We start from the raw sequence: 19,995 nt of genomic DNA on the forward strand, positions 1-19,995 counted from the left end.
GGTGGCTTTGGCGGTGGCTGGGTCTTTGGTGAGGGAGAGTATCAGCTGGGTGTCGTCGGCGTAGAAGATGATGTTGATGTTGTGTTTGCGAGCGATGTTGGCGAGGGGGCTCATGTAGATATTGAAGAGGGTAGGGCTGAGCGAGGAGCCTTGTGGGACGCCGCAGATGATCTCGGTGGGCTCTGAGCAAAAGGGCGGGAGGTAGACTCTTTGGGTTCGGTCAGAGAGGAACGAGATGATCCAGTCCAGGGCTTGTCCTTGGATTCCAGTGGAGCGGAGGCGGGTTATTAGGGTGCGGTGGCACACGGTGTTGAAGGCTGCCGAGGGGTCTAGGAGGATGAGGGCGGTTGTTTCTCCGTTGTCCATCAGGGTTCTGATGTCGTCGGTGACTGCGATGAGGGCGGTTTCCGTGCTGTGGTTGGCCCGAAAACTTGATTGGGAGGGGTTGAGCAGGTTGTTATCTTCAAGGAAGTTGGTCAGTTGCTTGTTGACGGCCTTCTCGATGACCTTGGCCGGTAAGGGGAGGAGAGAGATGGGGCGGAAGTTCTTTAGGTCGTTAGGGTCAGCCGTAGGTTTTTTCAGGAGAGCGTTGACTTCCGCGTGTTTCCAGCTCTCGGGGAAGGTGGCAGATGGGAACGAGCTGTTGATGATGCTTTGGAGATAGGGGGCGATGATGGCGTCGGCTTTGTTGAAGATGTGATGGGGGCATGGGTCCGATGGGGAGCCGGAGTGGATGGTGTTCATGGTGATTCTAGTCTCTTCGGAGCTGATGGTGGTCCAGGTGTTGAGGGTAATGGCCGGGGCCGTTGGTTCAGTGGTGGGCGGGGGGATCTGGGGTCCGAAGCTGTCGTGTAGGTTGGTGATCTTTCGATGGAAGAAAGTAGCAAGGGAGTTGCAGAGTTCTTGTGAGGGCGTGATGGTGTTGGAGCTGGCATTGGGATTGGAGAGCTCTTTGACAATGCTGAAGAGTTCTTTGCTGTTGTGGGTGTTGTTGCCCAGTCTCTCTTTGAAAGATGCCCTTTTGGTGGAGCGGATCAGCTGGTGCTGTTCACGGGTGGCGATCTTGAGGGCTGACATGTTTTCTGCGGTGTGTCCTTTGCGCCAGGTTTTTTCAAGGGTACGGCAGGTTTTCTTGGATTCTTTGAGGGTGTCCGTGAACTATGGGGGTTTCCTGATGTTGGTCTCTCTTGGGTGGCTTCTGTGAGGGGCGAGGGTGTCGGCGCAGTTGGTGATCCACTGTGTGAGGCTGGGGGCTGCGTTGTTGGCGTCGGTGGTGATGGCTGGTTGGTTGCGGTTTAGAGTAGAGAGTAGCTGCTCTGTGGAGATTTTGTTCCAGGGTCTGCAGGTGATTTGTTGTGTGCGAAGGTGGTGGGTCTCACGTTTGAAGGTGAAGTGGACACATCTGTGGTCGGTCCAGTGTATCTCAGAGGAGTGGCTGAAGCATATGTGGTTGCTGGCGGAAAAGATGGGGTTGAGCGTGTGGCCAGCGGTGTGGGTGGGGGTGTTCACCAGTTGCTTGAGTCCGAGGTTGGCGAGCAGGGTGGCGGTGTCGAGCAGGGTGGCATAAGGGGAGCGACCCCTTTGGCAAGGGTCTCTCCCCAGGGGGATTTTTTTAATTCTGCCTTTTCTGCCCCACCTGGGGGAAGATCTGCCTCTATTGATTAGGTGATGCAGAAGACACTAGACACCAGGATTTTTTTTTTTTAAGGAAATTGTCATAAGGGGAGCGACTCCCTAGGCAAGGGTCACTCCCCAGGGGGCAATAATTGTATTAGGCCTATTCTGCCCCCCCCACCCCCTCCGGAGGCAGATTGCCTATTTTTATTAGGCCAATCTGCCCCCAAGGGTGGCAGAAACCACTAGACACCAGGGATTTTTTTTTGTCCCAATTTCACGCAAGGGGAGCGATCCCCTTAAGCAAGGGTCGTTGCGCTGGGGGGGGGGATTTATTTTAGGCCATGGGCAGATCGGCCTATTTTTATAAGGCTCATCTGCCCCCCCAGGTGGGTAGAAACCCCACCAGAGAAGATTTTTTTTTATTTTAAAGAGGGTGTGGTTATGCCCATACCCCCCCACCCCATATAAATGGGGACAAAGTTGTTCTGCCCACCAGTGAGCAGATGGGGCAGTTACCCCTGATCCACTCTCAGGGGGGCAGAAAACCTACTAGATGCCAGGGAATTAAAAAAAAATAGTGGGCTGGTGGCTACCAACCAGTATGGGCATGGTTATGCCTACACCCCAACTGAAGAGGGTAACAGTCTTTCAGCTCCCCCTTGCACCCTAAAACATGGCATCCCACGGCAAGCAAGAGGACATTTGAATATTTTGGGTTTTGGTTTTACATTTGAGCCATGAGAGCTTGGCTAACTCTCAAAATCGTCCCACTTGGAATGGTGAGGGCTGCACTTTTTGGACTTTGGGATGCTGCCATGTAGAAAAATCCACAAGACCTAGACACATCTGAAAACTAAACATCTGCGTGAGTCCAGGGTGGTGTGCTTCACATGCACCCTGCACCATTTTCTTACCCACAAGGCTCTGCAAACCTCCAGTTTTGCTGGAAATCACACATTTTTGTGATGGAACCTTCCGGAATCTGCAGGACTCCACAAAATTCCTACCGCCCAGCATTGTCGCATCTATACCTATAAAAATTCTGCCCCACTTGTCAGCCTAAAAATATTTTTTTTCAAATTGCCCTTGGGGAAAAAAGGGCTGCAGAAGAAGGCTTGTTGTTTTCCCCTGAAAATGGCATCAACAAAGCGTTTATGGTGCTAAAATCACCATCTTCCTAGCTTTCAGGAACAGGCAGACTTGAATCAGAAAACCACTTTTTTCAACACAATTTTTGCATTTTACTGGGACATACCCCATTTTTACTATATTTTGTGCTTTTAAGGGGTGTCTAGTTTTAAAAAATGTACAGGTTTGGTAGGTTTCTTTAGCTCCCGGCTGAGCTAGGGGCCAAAATCCACAGCTAGACACCTTGCAAAAAACAGCTCTGTTTTCTTTGGGAAAATGTGATGTAGTCATGTTGTACCACAAATTTCCTTCCACCCAGCGTTCCCCCAAGTCTACCGATACAAATGATACCTCACTTGTGTGGGTAGGCCTAGTGCCCACGTCAAGAAATGCCCCAAAACACAACATGGCTACATCACATTTTCCCAAAGATTTCAGAGCAAACTTGCCGTGCCACCACCGTTGGCGTAAAGTCAGAGGAAACAACTCATTTGTGGGAGGTTGTTAAAAGGACGAACGGGCAAAAAAATGGAAGAAGGACTGACAACGCTGGACAAAACAACAGTAATCGTGGGTGCCATTTTGAAAATGCAAGAGTGTAAAAGGGCACATATCACGAGACAAAGTATGTAGGCTGAACAAAGATAGGAAAAAGGGTGGCAAAAATGAACCTAAAAAAAAAGTGTAATTATAAAGAGCGTTTAAAAAAACAAGAATTATCTAGATGGTGGGATTACACTATCCTACAAAAGTATATAGATAATAGACAAATCCCTAGAGGTCTACACATCATTCTATTCCCGTCATTTGGGGATTTGAGTCCCGAACTGCTTAAGGAGAGGGAACATCTTCTAGTCACTTCCTCTTTCGATATGATGGATATTCTCATTCGAGATGCACGGGCTAAAAGAGACAAACTTTTAGAAGACATTCTTTCACTAGAGAATGAAATTAAGGAAATAAATCTTCCAGAAGCCAAAGAGAAAAACTACAAGATACTAAAAAAGTCATCCATAAACATCAGGAATACATTAAAGACAAAACAATATGTAAACTTAGAAGAGATGATAATGATTACAAAAATGGGAGGGTTTTCACATATGCACGAAAATTTGACAATATTAAATTGGATAAACATGAGGCAACTCCGCACATGCCATCTGGGGACGCTACCTCGGTTGCTTCCACAAGTGAGACAGATCTCTCTAGTGCATCCAGTGTAAGTGACAGTGATACCAGCGATATAACACACCAATCTATGGTCTCTACTAGTCACAAATCGCCTTTTTTATTGGAACTAGAGAGGTACAGGAAGGGACGAATATTAAATCGCAAGAGGGAAGAGGCCTACACAAACACATCAGGAGAGGCAGCAAAAAAACGTATAGATTCAGGAAAGGAACGAGAGGGGTTGGTCACAAGATCGACCTCCCGCAACCAGAAATAACCTACACTGACATATCAGGGGACTTAAACACTAACAGTGAGATTGCAATTGTGAACTTAACAAATGTACAACTCAGTGAACTACAAATAAAAGTATTGAGCAAAGGCTTGTGTTTCATGCCTTCATCATTACCCAACTTTACTGAATTACATATTGACTTATTTAAATTCATTCGCAAATGCAAACTTTGCAAATTTTTTGAAGGAAGGACAGCTGTGACTGATTCTTTCACACCTTCCCAATGTCCAGTGAGTAATTTGGCCATCAAGGACATTAAAGATATCCATACTTTACTGCCCTTAGAACATACCTCGGGTTCCTTTCCAGAGATTTTGTCTGATCTGGACATTGACCGATTTCTGACTATGGACAGCGGTCTTATAACTTCTTCCAAATTTACACCCAGCCTATCGAGTGACAATGTTATTGATATCTTCTACAAACGTGTTACATCTGACTTATACCGGTTAGAAGTTCTATACCGTACAGGCGGTAAAAACATTGTGCATAATATCACAAGTTCTGAACGGAAAGCCCTCCACTCCCTCACCAACATGAGTAACATAATTATTAAAGAAGCAGATAAAGGGGGCAATATTGTTCTCATGAATAAACTGGACTACATTGGGGAAATAGATCGTCAACTCAAAGATACGAATGCATACATATCCTTAGCTTGCAATCCTTTGAGGGATGTCAATGAACTTATACAACAGAGACGCACTCTTTGGAGGGATAAATGTCTCATCACAGATTTGGAATACAAATACATGTTTAATCCTACTCCCACTGCCCCGTGTATTTACATCCTACCCAAAATAAAACAAGTCAGGTCTTTTTCCACCGGGCAGACCCATCATTTCTGGCATAGGCTCTCCCACGGAGAGAATTTCGGAATACATTGATTTATTTTTACAACCCTTTGTGATCAACCTTCCCTCGTACATCAGGGACACTAAGGACCTTGTCAGTAAATTGAGTGATTTTGAGTGGACGGAGGGTCATTTTTTAGTCACTCTAGATGTTACCTGGCTTTACACATGCATTCCGAGAGAGATGGGCCTTATTGCCATTCAACACTTCTTGGATACTCGCAATGCCACCCTTCTAGAACATTCTAACATGCTCATTGACCTAATTGAATTGGTTTTGGATAACAAAATTTTTGTTCACAATGGGACATGGTTCAGACAAATCCAAGGAGTTGCCATGGGGGCTACATTTTCCCCATCATTTGCCAACCTTTACATGGGTTTTTACAAACTAACTCCCATATGGAGGGATTGTTCACCTGAATTTACCCAACATATTCTGTATTGGGGCAGATACATTGATGATGTTCTCCTATTTTGGTCAGGCAGCTCAGACTTACTTGGTCGTTTTTAACAGCATCTCAACACCAATACTTTCAATATAACGCTCTCTGGGGAACATAGCTTGTCCCAAGTTAACTTCCTAGACCTTACCCTATATATCAAAGGTGATAAAATGTTCTCTAAACTGTACAGGAAACCAACAGCTTGCAACTCCATCTTACACGCCAAGAGTTCCCATCCTGCCTCACAAATTAATGCCATACCTTTTGGGGAACTTACTAGGATTAGGAGGAATTGCAGTGAAGAAACTGTGTATCAGGAAGAATTGAAACAAATGAATCCTTGTTTTATTCAAAGGGGTTACCCCCACAACATCTTATGTCAAGCCAATAACAGGATTAGTCTTGTCAAGAGATGTGATCTCTTGGTCCCATCTACTAAGAAAAAGACACACAGGCCATTAGCTCTCATTACCCCCTACAATGCATTGAGCTCCCAGATATATAAAATTCTTCTGAAACACTGGCCTTTTTTGTTAGCAGATAGACACCTTAGTAAGACTCTCCCATCCAAACCAAACATTACTTACAGTAGGGGACCTGCACTACGTAAGTTCCTTTGTCACAGCTTTCTACCACCAGATCGTAAAGACACCTGGTTACCCACACCACTGCGGGGATCCTATAAATGTGGAAATTGTAATATTTGTTGTTACATCAAGGACAAAATAGTGGATTTTCAATATAAAACGCCAGTCACTTATACAATTGACGAGTTTATAAATTGTAACACCAAATTTGTTGTGTATTGTTTGATATGTCTCTGTCATCAAATATATGTTGGAAGCACCATTCGTCCATTCAAGGAGAGATTACAGGAACATATTAGAGCGATTCGTAATAATAATACTAACTACCCTTTTGCTGTACATTACAATTCCAGTCACGGGCAGCAGGAAGTAATAGGCATTACTGCTCATGGGATCGATGTGCTAAATCCGTCACCCGAGGTGGCAACAGGACCCTCCTGCTAACATGTTTGGAAAGCAGTTGGATAATTAAACTGAGAGCTGTGGAGGAGGGCATCATAATTGAAAAGGACTTACATAATTTTCTGTAATGTACAACTGCCTATATATGTGAGACATACGGAAGTATAATCCAGTCTCTCTGCTGTTTTCTACTGACCTGGGTTATACTTCATGCTTGTTATGGATTAAGACTGTTTAACTTTTTCAGATACTTCGATTGCGTGCCTCAGTCCGAGTTCCATCTATTTCTAATTCACCAAGCATATTTCCATGCATGTTCTCACACTTGTTGCTATGCTCCGTTTTCCCTTTTTGCCTCTTTATAATGACACTTTTTTTCTAGGTTCATTTTTTGCCACCCTTTTTCCTATCTTTGTTCAGTCTACATACTTTCTCTTGTGATATGTGCCCTTTTACACTCTTGCATTTTAAAAATGGCACCCACGTTTACTGTTGTTTTGTCCAGCGTTCAGTCCTTCTTCCATTTTTTTGCCCGTTCGCCCTTTTAACATTCTCCCACGAACTAGTTATTTCCACTGACTTTACACCGACGCTGGTGGCACGGCAAGTTTGCTCTGAAATCGGTAAGATTCCATCTTGTGTGGCTTCACGCTAATCATTTCTCCGGTAGTACAGCAGCCGCCTTTTTTACTTACCTGGTCTACACTTGGAAACGCGTGGCTTTGACACACGAGTTCAGCACCCGCCGCGTTTATATTCCTCTACACGAGCATCTCCGCTCCCGGGCATTTTTTGCTACAAGCACGAACAAGTTCATGTTCTAAATATTTTACATACCGATCCTTCGGTATTTATTTATCTCTCATACTGTTATTGTTTGGTTACATTTAGAATTCTTTTCACATTTGCAAACTCAGGCTTCCTCTTTATGTGGCAGCACTATTTCTATTTTATATCCTTATAGTATTGACATATTTCACGTGCTTCTCCCTTTTTTGTCTTTCCATGCAGGCTTATCAGGGCCTTTTTCACTCATACAAACTTTTGGATTACCTTGGATATCAATGTGGCTGCATATCAGACATGCCGCTTTTTTAACTTGTTTTCCAACATCTACATTTGTATAAAGTTACATACTTCAAGGTATATGATTTGCCTTTGATTATATGTGTTTTTCACACTTTTTTGTATTTTAGGTATCCACAAATATACACTTATTCACTGGTGTTTCTTAGATACACGGGCTGATTGCAGCACTTGTCCTTTTTCTTCGATTTTTATATCACAATTTTAGGATGGTACTTGGCTTCCTCTTCCCTTTTAGCATGGTTGCACTTTTTCCTTGGACCCCTAACACCATACATATTTGTACACTTTAATGTTCACACATGTTGCGCATCCCGTGATTTCTTTTTCTCCACTATATATAAGGTACACATGGGTATATATTCAATTCTCTAGTTTGACGAGATCTTTTATGTTTATTTCCAACAGTCATTGCTTCATTATACCAATATGTATATATTATCTATTTACTCTACAGCCTTGACAAAGTCTAGGAGACAAAACACGTGTTGGCTGCTGGTTGCTTCTTGGATGTATTGTCACACATGTGGTTTTGATGTACACACTGACCTTTTCGTCTCAATAAATGACCTTTCGGTCAATAAATGTCTGATTGTGCTTTGGACTTCGACTCCAATTTAATGACCACTTGGATCAACCAGCCGTAACTCTCCTCGGTGTGTCTTGGCCTTTTGTTCACTTATACTTTTCCTATGTGTCTACTTATGCAGATTCTCAGAGGTCTTAACTTCAACAACTGTATGGTACTGCTAAACACAAGTTCTGGATCCCGACACTAGGCACCAGTGTGAGCAAATGCAGTGTATTATATGGTGTGGTTGTGTGACCTCACAGAGTAATACACTTACCAACCTCATTAGGTCCAGTAGGGTTTGTCTGTAAAACCCTCAGCTCATCCCTGGGTAGCTGTAGCTCACACCGAGGAAGAAGTGTAAAGCATTTAAACAGCACCAAAACAATTGAAGAAGAAGAAAATCGACACAACACTCAAGAAATCTGACACCAAAAAATAGAAATAGACTCGATTTTTAATGAGAATTTAGACAGTAGCATGAAAAAGATCTACAGGAGGGTTCTGGAAATATAATGGATTTTACAAGCAATAATGAATCAAAGCAATATTACTTAACTGAGAGCCATGGCAAATTCAACAAATTGGACACAAACTTTTTCAAAGCAGTTGGTTAGATGTTCTTAAGGCAACCAACTACGGCAGGGAGCTAGCTAGACGGGCCAGCAAGGTCCTCAAAAACAGTTACCTTCACAGAAGAAGCAGTCCTTCAGAGGTTCTAGGCACTTTATTGGTATTGTAATGGATTCCTATGGAGTTGTCCTGATGCAAGGGAAGAAGAATGCTGAAGATGCTCTTAGAATGCTGTAGATACGATGTGGTCAACGAGGGTCTTCCTCCAGGGATTCCTCAGTCCACGAAGATGGTGAGGGGGTCCTGAATGCGGGATGACGTCCCACAAAGTCCTCTCCTGGCTGGCCTAAATTGAGTTACTACTGGATTAGCAGTCACCCCATTTCGTGGTCACAAGCCAATCCCATCCAGTTTTGATAACTCACCTTTTGAGGGTTCCAACAACTCTCCAACAGCACTCGCACTCCGCAAATCTCGGGTGCAACTCTGCATCAGGTCTTGGTCCTCAGTGTTGCACAGCTGCAGTTCCGTCAGCTTGAAGACTTTTTCGCAACCAACTTGCCTAGCATGCTTCTTCAGCTGTTGTGTCCCTGTGCTGTGAACAGGAGGCCAATCACCTGACCCTTTCACTTGGATGGACGGGGCTCTTGCACACAACTTCTCATTGAGAAGGACAAGGCAGGCACAGGCACTCTCTTAGCTTTCCACTAGGTGCAAAAGGTGCAGACCATCGAACTTCATAGCCCAATACCGTTTTACGTCATAAGATTCTACCATCTTTGGCTCACATGAAATATATGCCTAGTGTATCACAGATTCCTCTTAGGTATCGGAGTTGGATTGGATGTAATAATTACCCTGTTATTAAATAAGCCACTCCAGTAAAACAATATGATCCTTTTTTCATAGATTACATGTGAGTATTATGGGGTTGATTACAACCCTGGCGGTCGGTGTTAAAGTGGCGGTAAAACCGCCAACAGCCCGGCGGCAAAAAAAATGGAATTACGACTGTGGCGGAAACCGCCAACATAGACAGCCACTTTAACACTCCGAACGCCACGGCGGTACAAACAAACACTGCAGCGGTAACCGGCAACAGACAGGCGGAGGACAATGTACCGCCCACAGAATTACAACCCACCAATCCGCCACCTTTTCCGGGGTGGATTCACCGCGAACAAAAACACGGCGGAAACAGGACTTCGAAGGGAAAACGCTCACCTCTACACACCCCACGAGGAACCAGGATGCCATGGAACCGGAGCTCCAAATTCTGCCAGCCTTTATCTTCCTGCTCCTCTTCCAGGAGCACGAACGCCAGCAGCGAAGACAACGGTGAGTACTGCACCTACGACACAGGGGAGGGAAAAAACAGTGACACACACGCAACCCCCCCACCCCCACCCTCACCCACTTCATCACACACACAACTACATGTTGATACATGACAGTTACACCCCCCAATCCCCACGGAAGAATGCAAGGACAAAAGGAAATGAGTCGAATAATTGGATATATTCGAAGACATGAATCTAAAATATATACATTTATACGATATACAATTATATACACCAAGAACACAAGTCCAAGTCATTCCACCATCATAGTCCGTGGATCACTGAGCCCAAAAGGCATGGGCGAGGCCCACACTCAATACCCGATCAAAACGGAGAGAACACTGCAGGGGCATCAGACAGAAATAAAACAGGCACCTCTGGGGGAAGGGAAGGGGGGGCACCTCAGCCGGTTGAGTGCACAACGCCAGATCCACGAGGGGGCTCCATGTCCATTGATGTATCCTGGGGAGTGCAAAGCCACAGTCTCACAAGTCTCTACAGTGGGTTGTTTGCCCACAGTTCAATCCTGGGGAGCGCAAAGCCACAGTCTCTCAAGTCTCTACAGTGGGTGGTTTGCCCACTGTTCAATCCTGAGGAGTGCAAAGCCACAGTCTCCCAAGTCTCTACAGTGGGTGGTTTGCCCACTGTTCAATCCTGGGGAGTGCAAAGCCACAGTCTCTCAAGTGGATAACATTCTCCACTGGTTCTGGAGGGGGCCTTGTGCCCAGAGTGCTTCATCCTGCCAAGGACATAGGTAGTGGATGTATCTCTCCACTGGTTCTGGAGGGGGCCTTGTGCCCAGAGTGCTTCATCCTGCCAAGGACAGAGGTAGTGGATGTATCTCTCCACTGGTTCTGGAGGGGGCTTTGTGCCCAGAGTGCTTCATCCTGCCAAGGACAGAGGTAGTGGATGCATCTCTCCACTGGATCTGGAGGGCGCCTTGTGCCCAGAGTGTTTCATCCTGCCCGTGGCGGACTCAGTAGAGTTGGAATCGTTTGCGCTGACTGGCCTGCGGGGCTGCTGGCGGCGGTGTCCTGGGCAGCGGTGCTTGTGGCGGTGTCCTTGGCAGTGCTGCCTGTGGCGGCGGTGTCCTGGGCAGCGGTGCTTGTGGCGGTGTCCTGGGCAGCGGTGCTTGTGGCGGTGTCCTTGGCAGCGCTGCTTGTGGCGGCGTTGTCCTGGGCAGCGGTGCTTGTAGCGGTGTCCTTGGCAGCGCTGCTTGTGGCGGCGGTGTCCTGTGCATCGGTTCAGCTGCTGGCGGTCTCTTTCTGCCCGGCGGGGCTGCTGGTGGCGGTGTCCTGGGCAGCGGTTCAGCTGCTGGTGGTCCTGTCTGTGGCAGCGGGGCTGCTGCTGGCAGTCGCTTCCTGGGCAGCGGGGTCTGATCTACCGAGACTGGCCGCTTTTACTGTGCCCCTTTCCCCCCTTGGATGGTGTCGCAGCTGTTTCCACACTCCCAACTGAACCCCTGGGAGCGGCTTTGGTGGCTGGTTTCTTTCCCCTCTCCCGCCGGGCACTGTCCAACTTTTTATGCTTGACAGGTGGGGGACTGTCTGGGCTCTGGCTCCTTCCCACACTGCCTGCCCTGCTGTCTGGTGCACTCCATAATCCGGTGACTACTGGCACCACTGGTCCCGCCGATGTTGTGGCTGAGGTGCTAGGTTGGGACCTGGAGAGTCGGGCCCTAATAGACTGACAGGGTGGGGGAGGTGAGGGAAAGAGGTCAAGGCTGGTCAGGAAAAGTTTCTTAGGAACACTGGGACGGGTAGCAGGAAGGGGTTTGGGAGTGGTTGTAGGCGGTGTACGTTTGGTGACTTTGGGTGAAGGTGCATGGGCTGGAGGCTGTCGTGAGGTGGATGGCTGTTGGGTGGGTGGGTGTGTGGCTGCGTTTGTGTACCTTGGGAGGTGGCCTCACATACACACTGGGAGAGGACATAGGGGATGTGTGAATGGTAGTGGGGGTGGTGAGTGCACATGAGCGGGGTGTGGTGGTGGGTGTGCTGGTGATGGACGTAGTGGCTGAGGATGTAGTGCATGCAGGTGTGAGTGGAGACGAGACTGGGAGACGAGGAGGAGGGGGACACAATGGAGGCAGTGGATGTTGGTGCGTCTGCATGTGTGTGATGCTTGCGTGAGTGCCTGTGGGATTTGTGGTGCTTATGTTTGCCAGAGCTTCCCTTGTGTGTTGAGGTGTGTGCATGCTGGTCTGATGGTGTGCTTGGGATAGGCTGAGGTACAGGGGTGTGGGGCTGGGTGGAGGAAGTTGGAGGGGGAGGCTAGAGATAGGGACAATGGCTGGCATCAGTGCAGAGGCCAGAGTCTGAAAAGCTTGCTGAAGGGCTGCCTAACCAGAGTGAATGCCCTCCAGGAATGCATTGGTTTGTTGCAACTGCCTCTCTACACCCTGGATGGCATTCAAAATGGTAGACTGCCCAACAGTGAGGGACCTGAGGAGGTCAATGGCCTCCTCACTGAGGGCAGAAGGGGTGACAGGGGCAGGGCCTGAGGTGTCTGGGGCGAAGGTGATGCCCACCCTCCTGGGTGAGCAGGCACAGGGCAAAGGCTGAGGGGCTGCTGGGAGGGCAGTGCTGGTAGGGGGGGTGGCGGATGTACCTGTAGATGCGGGGGCACAGATGGGGCCGCCACCGCAAGGGAGCTCCCATCAAAGGAAGAGTCCGTCTCGCTGGTGTCAGCTCCTGTCCCTGCCGTGGAGTTCCCCTCGCCCTCTGTCCCACTGGTGAATTCGGAGTCCGTAGTCTCGCCCTCCAGGGCCATGTGGGATGCAGCTCCCTCCTGCTCCGGTGCCACAGCTCCTCCGCCTGATGATGCTAATGCACACAAGTACAGGGAGACCACAAAAAGGGGGCGGGGGGGAGACAGAAGAAATACATGTTCAGTGCATGCAATACCGCTACCGTTGGCGGACACGACAGACGCAGAAGCCCTCTGCACTACGCCACGCACTTGGGGTCCACTATTCAATCCCTGGGACATGGCTTACAAGGCTATGGCCAATTTTTGCACACATGGATGTCACAGGAGCCTGACTAGGTGTAGTTGGCACTGTACAGGTGGGGTGGAGTGCCACAAGGCCTGCCTGAAGTAGGGAACCTAACTAGCAAACTCGCCCTGGCCTAGGGGAACCCACAGCCCACCTTCCCCACCCAGACACCTAAAATGCACGCTGAATCAGCAGAATGAGAATGTACTCACCCCCTTGTGTCTGCTGTGATGCCCTCAAGCACCCATCCAAGTCCGGATACGCCACCGCCAGGATCCTGAACATCAGGGAGATCATGGTGCGATGGGCACCCCTCCCACGTTGGGAAGCCATCTCTAGCTAGGCCTCCGCCATCTTCTTGCTCCAGCGGCGAATGTCCTCCCATCTTTTCTGGCAGTGGGTGCTCCGTCTGTGGTAGACCCACAGGGTCCGGACTTCCTGGGTGATGGCACGCCAGATGTCCTTCTTCTGGTGGGCGCTGACCAACTGGATTTGTACAGGGGAAAAGAGAAGTAATTACCAACTGCACCCTCACAGTCATTGGCCCACATCCCTACCCTTGCCATGACGCACATGCACTCAGTCATTTCATGCACGCCTCATTCTCACCCCCCCTATCTTTCATCCACCCCACTCCACACAGGCATTGCCCATACAGCATGTTCACGGTGTACTTACCTGTTTGTCTGGAGGACAGTAGAGTAGCGTGTACTGGGGGAGGACCCCATCCACAAGTTTCTCCAACTCCTCCATGCTGAAGGCAGGGGCCCTTTCCCCAGACACACGAGCCATTGTCTCTTCCAGACTGAGGTCACAGCAGCACTTGCAATGTAGGTCCTCTCCTGTCGAAGATCAGGTATCGAGTGATTGAACTGATAGAAAATGGCAGTCACGTCCGCGGCGGTGCGTACCGTCACTGCCGGCGTACATCGTCATTGGCTCCTGGGACCCATAGGGCCCAATGTTAACCAATGCAGAATTGCGCTGCGGTCTTCGACCACCTACCGCAACGGTGTAGAACGCCAGCGCAGTTACCTCATATCCCCCTGTCCCACTTTACAGGTCAGACAGGACACGACAGACACAGAAGCCCCCTGCACTACGCCACGCACTTGGGGTCCACTATTCAATCCCTGGGACATGGCTTACAAGGCTATGGGCAATTTCTGCACACATGGATGTCACAGGAGCCTGACTAGGTGTAGTTGGCACTGTACACAGGTGGGGGGGGGTGCCACAGGGCCTGCCTGAAGTAGGGAACCTAACTAGCAAACTCGCCCTGGCCTAGGGGAACCCACAGCCCACCTCCCCACCCAGACACCTAAAATGCACGGTGAATCATCAGAATGAGAGTGTACTCACCCCCTTGTGTCTGCTGTGATGCCCTCAAGCGCCCATCCAAGTCCGGATATGCCACCACCAGGATCCTGAACATCCGCGGGATCATGGTGCGACGGGCACCCCTCCCACGTTGGGAGGCCATCCCCAGCTGGGCTTCCACAGTCTTCTTGCTCCAGCGCCGAATGTCCTCCCATCTTTTCCGGCAGTGGGTGCTCCGTCTGTGGTAGACCCCGATGGTCCGGACTTCCTGGGTGATGGCACGCCAGATGTCCTTCTTCTGGTGGGCGCTGACCTACAGGATTTGTACAGGGGAAAAGAGAAGTCATTACCAACTGCACCATCACAGTCATTGGCCCACATCCCTACCCTTGCATGACGCAAATGCACTCACTGTCGTTTCATGCACGCCTCATTCTCACCCCCCCATCTTTCATGCACCCCACTCCACACAGGCATTGCCCATACAGCATGTTCACAGTGTACTTACCTGTTTGTCTGGAGGACCGTAGAGTAGCGTGTACTGGGGGAGGACCCCATCCATGAGTTTCTCCAACTCCTCTGTGCTGAAGGCAGGGACCCTTTCCCCAGACACACGAGCCATTGTCTCTTCCAGACTGAGGTCACAGCAGCACTTGCAGTGTAGGTCCTCTCCTGTCGAAGATCAGGTATCGAGTGATTGAACAGATAGAAAATGGCGGTCACGTCCGCAGCGATGCGTACCGTCACCGCCGGCGTACATCGTCATTGGCTCCTGGGACCCATAGGGCCCAATGTTAACCAATGCAGAATTGCACTGTGGTCTTCGACCGCCTACCGTGACGGTGTAGAACGCCAGCGCAGTTATCTCATATCCCCGTCCCACTTTACAGGTCAGGCAGCCGCCATTTCAGGGGCCCACATGGCATTTTTTTTTACTGTGTCACACATACCTAGGTCTTGCCTAACCACTCATACAGGCAAATTTTGATTTATGAATATTTTCAGAGTAAGCTGTGTTTACGTACCTCAGAGTTGGTTGACTCTCTGCTCGCTGTTCTCCTCCATAGACACTGTCCGCTGGGGCATGTGAGGAGATGGCGGCATCCTCCGGTGTACAGACCGCTGGTGGGCCTATGGACAATGGAGGAAAGACATGTGATCATCTCCTACAGGCTTGATCGTCCCACAATCCAGGAACTGTGTGCCCAGTTGGAGCGAGACCTGATGTCAGCTATCCGCCATCCCACAGGAATACACCCTCAAGTGCAGGTGCTGTCAGTACTCCATTTCCTAGCAAGTGGGTCATTTCAAACAACAGTGGCCATAGCATCAGGGATGTCCCAGCCTATGTTTTCAAACGTGTTGTCCAGAGTGTTGTCTGCCCTGCTGAAACACATGCGGAGCTACATCGTTTTCCCTCAGGTGGAGGATTTGCCTACAGTGAAAGGTGACTTCTATGCCCTGGGACATATCCCCAACATCATAGGTGCCATTGATGGGACACATGTGGCCTTGGTCCCCCCACGCAGGAGTGAACAGGTGTACAGAAACCGGAAGAGTTACCATTCAATGAATGTGCAGATGGTGTGTTTGGCAGACCAGTACATCTCCCATGTTAATGCCACATTTCCTGGCTCAGTGCATGACGCTTACATCCTGCAGAATAGCAGCATCCCTTACGTGATGGGGCAACTCCAGAGGCACCGGGTGTGGCTATTAGGTGAGCACCTGGACCCAAATCAGTGGGAATAGTTGTCTGGGTCTGTGGATGTCCCTATGAGTCAGTGTGTGTCTAACAGTTGTCCCTCGCCATTTGCAGGTGACTCTGGTTACCCTAACCTGTTATGGCTACTGACCCCAGTGAGGAATCCCAGGACAAGGGCAGAGGAACGCTACAATGAGGCCCATGGGCGAACTAGGAGGATCATAGAGCGGACCTTCGGCCTCCTGAAGGCCAGGTTCCGGTGCATCCATATGACAGGTGGTTCCCTATTCTACTCACCAAAGAAGGTGTGCCAGATCATCGTGGCCTGATGTATGCTTCACAACTTGGCTTTGCGACGGCAGGTGCCTTTTCTGCAGGAGGATGGTCCAGATGGAGGTGTTGTGGCAGCTGTGGACCCTGTGGACAGTGAAGACGAGGAGCAGAAGAAGAGGACATCGACACCAGGAACACAATGATCATGCAATACTTCCAGTGAGACACAGGTAAGAAGACAAACCTGCCTGCTACATCCGATTATATTCCACTACCTCTCTACTGTCTGTCATTTTCACCCAGTGTATGGACCCTGATTTGTCACTTTCCCTTACGATTTCACAGATGTGGGTCCCACAGTGTGACATCTGCTTTGTTTCCTCATGGACTAGAGCTGTGTGACATAGGTATGTTGACATTACATTTGAAAGAGCATTTTGCCACTGTAATTGCTAATACACTATTTCAAAATCACAGACAGACTCCTGATTGTTTTGTGCTTCAAGGGTGTTTATTTAAGTGGTCAATATTGGAGGAGGTTGTAAAATGGTGAGGGGGGATGGTGGAGGACTGTCCATGGCAGAGTCCAGTCTATTAGTCTCACAGGTGCATTGTCCAAAGAGGCATAGGAAGGGGAGCTGGGGCAGTTTAAGGATGGACAGGGTGACAAGGTGGGACACAAGGATGACAATCAGGGTGGTCTCATTTCTTAGCGGGGGTCTTGGCATTGTTCTCTGTCTTTGTCCTGGATCTCAGGGACCGCTTGCGGGGTGGCTCTCCATCTGCAGGGGGTGGGGTGCTGGTGTTGTGGTCCTGTGGCGGTGCCTCCTGTCCACTAGCGCCGGCGGAGGTGGTGGGCAGTTCATCGTCCAGGCTAGTGTCAGGGGCCCCTTGTTGTGCCACAGTGTCCCTCCTGGTGTTGAGGAGTTCCTTCAGCACCCCTACAATGGTGCCCAGGGTGGAATTGATGGATCTGAGTTCCTCCCTGAAGCCCAAATACTGTTCCTCCTGCAGCCGCTGGGTCTCCTGAAACTTGGCCAGTACCATTGCCATTGTCTCCTGGGAATGGTGGTAGGCTCCCATGATGTTGGAGAGGGCCTCGTGGAGAGTGGGTTCCCTGGTCCTGTCCTCCCCCTGTCGCACAGCAGCCCTCCCAGTTCCCCTGTGTTCCTGTGCCTCTGTCCCCTGAACCGTGTGCCCACTACAATTGCCCCCAGGTCCCTGGTGTTGTTGGGGTGGTTGGTTATCCTAGGTTACCCGTAGTGGTGGACACACTGCTGCTTGACGTGTCCTGGGGACAGAGGTATGGGCCCGCTGGGTGGGTGCTGTGCTGGTGTTTCCAGAGGGGGCAAGCTCTGTAGTGGCCTGTGCCAGTGTGAGTGGAACCGACTGTCCTGAGGTCCCAGATGGGCCGGGCTGGTCATCTAGAACCAGTTGGACAGAGCTGCTGTCATCACTGTGGGTCTGTTCTGTGGGTGGAGTGGACATGTCTGGACCCTCCTGTCCAGTGACATTAGGTAGGGGTCCTGCAGGGGTGTAAAGGCATGATTATTGCATCTGTATGTGCCATGGTGTGCAATGTGTGGGTGACCCTGTACCCCAGTGCTTGCATTCCTGTGTAGACCTTGTGTGATGATGGTTTAGGGTGGTGTAAGGGTATTTGCAGTGGCCATGCATTGGTGATGGGTGTCCATGCTTTGGTGTTGCATTCAGGGCTTGGTGTTGGGATGGGTGGTTTGTGATATTGGGACATGTGTGAAGAGTAGGAGTGATGGGGTGAGGGCGAGGGTGGGGGTATGTGATGGCATGCAGGTAGGGTGGGGGATGTAAATAGTAAAGAATTGACTTACCAGAGTCAATTCCTCCAGCTACTCCTGCGAGGCCCTCAGAAAGCAGAATAGCCAAGACCTGCTCCTCCCATGTTGTTAGTTGTGGGGGAGGAGGTGGGGTCTGCCGCCAGTCCTCTGTACCCCGATGTGGTGTCTTGAAACCACGAACGCACCTTCCCCCGTAGGTCGTTCCACCTCTTCCTGAAGTCATCACTATTTCTTGGGTGCTCTTCCACTGCATTGACCCTGTCCACTATTCTTCGCCATAGCTCCATCTTCCTAGTTATGGAGGTGTGCTGCACCTGTGATCCGAATAGCTGTGGCTCTACCCGGATGATTTCCTCCACCATGACCCTGAGCTCCTCCTCAGAGAACCTGGGGTGTCTTTGCCGTGCCATGGGGTGGTGTGTGTTGTGATGTGTGGGGTGGTGTGTTGTGATGTGTGGGGTGATTTTAGAGGTGTGTTGTGTGAGGTGCGTGGATGCTATGTGGGTGATGGTGTTGAGTGCCTGTGGATGCTATTGTTCTTTCTGATGGTGTCTCTCTCTGGCCTTCTCTCGCAATTGTGGTCGTAGGGGATTGTGGGTGATGTGGGTGTGTGTTTATATTGTATTGGCTGTGTGGGAGTGGTGTGTGTATGTGTATCAGGTGTGTATATTTGGAATTTTGTGTTTTGTAAATGTGTGTGTATTTAGAGCGCGGCGGTGTGTACAGCCAATGGAATACCGCAGTTGAAAGACCACCGCGTGGATTCGTGGGTCATGATAGTGTGGGCGTTTTCCCGTTGGCGTGACAGTGGAGGTTTTGTTACCGCCAGTTTATCACTGACCTTTGTTGTGGCGGACTTGTGTGGGTGTCTGAATTTCGGCGGATTCCGGGATTTGGGTCATAATGACCGTGGCGGAATTCTGCGGCCGCGGCGGTGTATTGGCGGTCTTCTGCACGGCGGTAAGCGGCTTTTACCGCCAATGTTGTAATGACCTCCTATATCTTTTACTCTCAAAGCTTCTGAGTCAGATAAATACATTAAGCGTTCTAACATTTCCTTTTTTTCTGCAGACCGATTATTACCATACAAAGCACACTGAATATTTTAATAAGCTGACTTTGAATTACATTACTATGGTGTGTTTTATTTGCTTCTTGTCCCAATAATATACATGTATGTTCATAACAATTATGTAACTTCTCTAGGCATGTACTCTTTTAGCTATTTCATTACTACAAGTGTTACATTGAATAATGTGTGCCAGCACCATCACTTGACTCATCGTTTTAATTGCTGCCTGATCACCGTATTTATCACATCACTGTGGTTTATCCTTTTTCTTTTCAATAATTTCACTTTAGATACCACGGAGTGGATAGCTCACATTTATCTCTATCAATCTGTGCAACTGCACTTTTTCACACAGGTATCTTTCCTTGCTACAATCTTCTGCTGACCGTGCTTCTGGGCCTAATATTACAGCAGGGCCTTTTTCCTATAACCCAGGGTATCCACTTTCTGGTGCCTATTGATCTCTATGACATAACATCTCTTAACTTAATACTTAACTTACCTTATTTCGTCTTCCACAGCCTTGAGAAAGCCCTGGTGGGCACACCATAGAGGGCGAAACACGTGTTGGCTGAGCACTCTTTATGTTACTTGTTACCTATATACCTTACAACATGCTGGAATAAAAATACTACCACAAACTTCAAGCCTGACTAACGTCTTTGGGAGAAAAAAACATTCTTATAAAAGTTTGGAACATCGTATGCACATTGAATGATACACATCTATGCACTTCGTACAGCG

At 49.0% G+C, this 19,995-nt stretch overlaps 1 long non-coding RNA gene across 1 annotated transcript in view; it reads left to right on the forward strand.

Annotated features, from left to right (window-relative positions):
- Positions 1–7,051: 7,051 nt before the first annotated feature.
- The window catches only part of LOC138300399 (uncharacterized), a 63,336-nt gene continuing 50,392 nt past the window's right edge, over positions 7,052–19,995 (forward strand). The window contains exon 1 of the long non-coding RNA XR_011204923.1: positions 7,052–7,122. This is a non-coding gene — a long non-coding RNA (uncharacterized lncRNA). The remainder of the gene's footprint in view (positions 7,123–19,995) is intronic.

This window comes from Pleurodeles waltl, chromosome 6, assembly GCF_031143425.1.
Source record: "Pleurodeles waltl isolate 20211129_DDA chromosome 6, aPleWal1.hap1.20221129, whole genome shotgun sequence".
Classification (NCBI taxonomy): Eukaryota; Metazoa; Chordata; class Amphibia; order Caudata; family Salamandridae; genus Pleurodeles; species Pleurodeles waltl.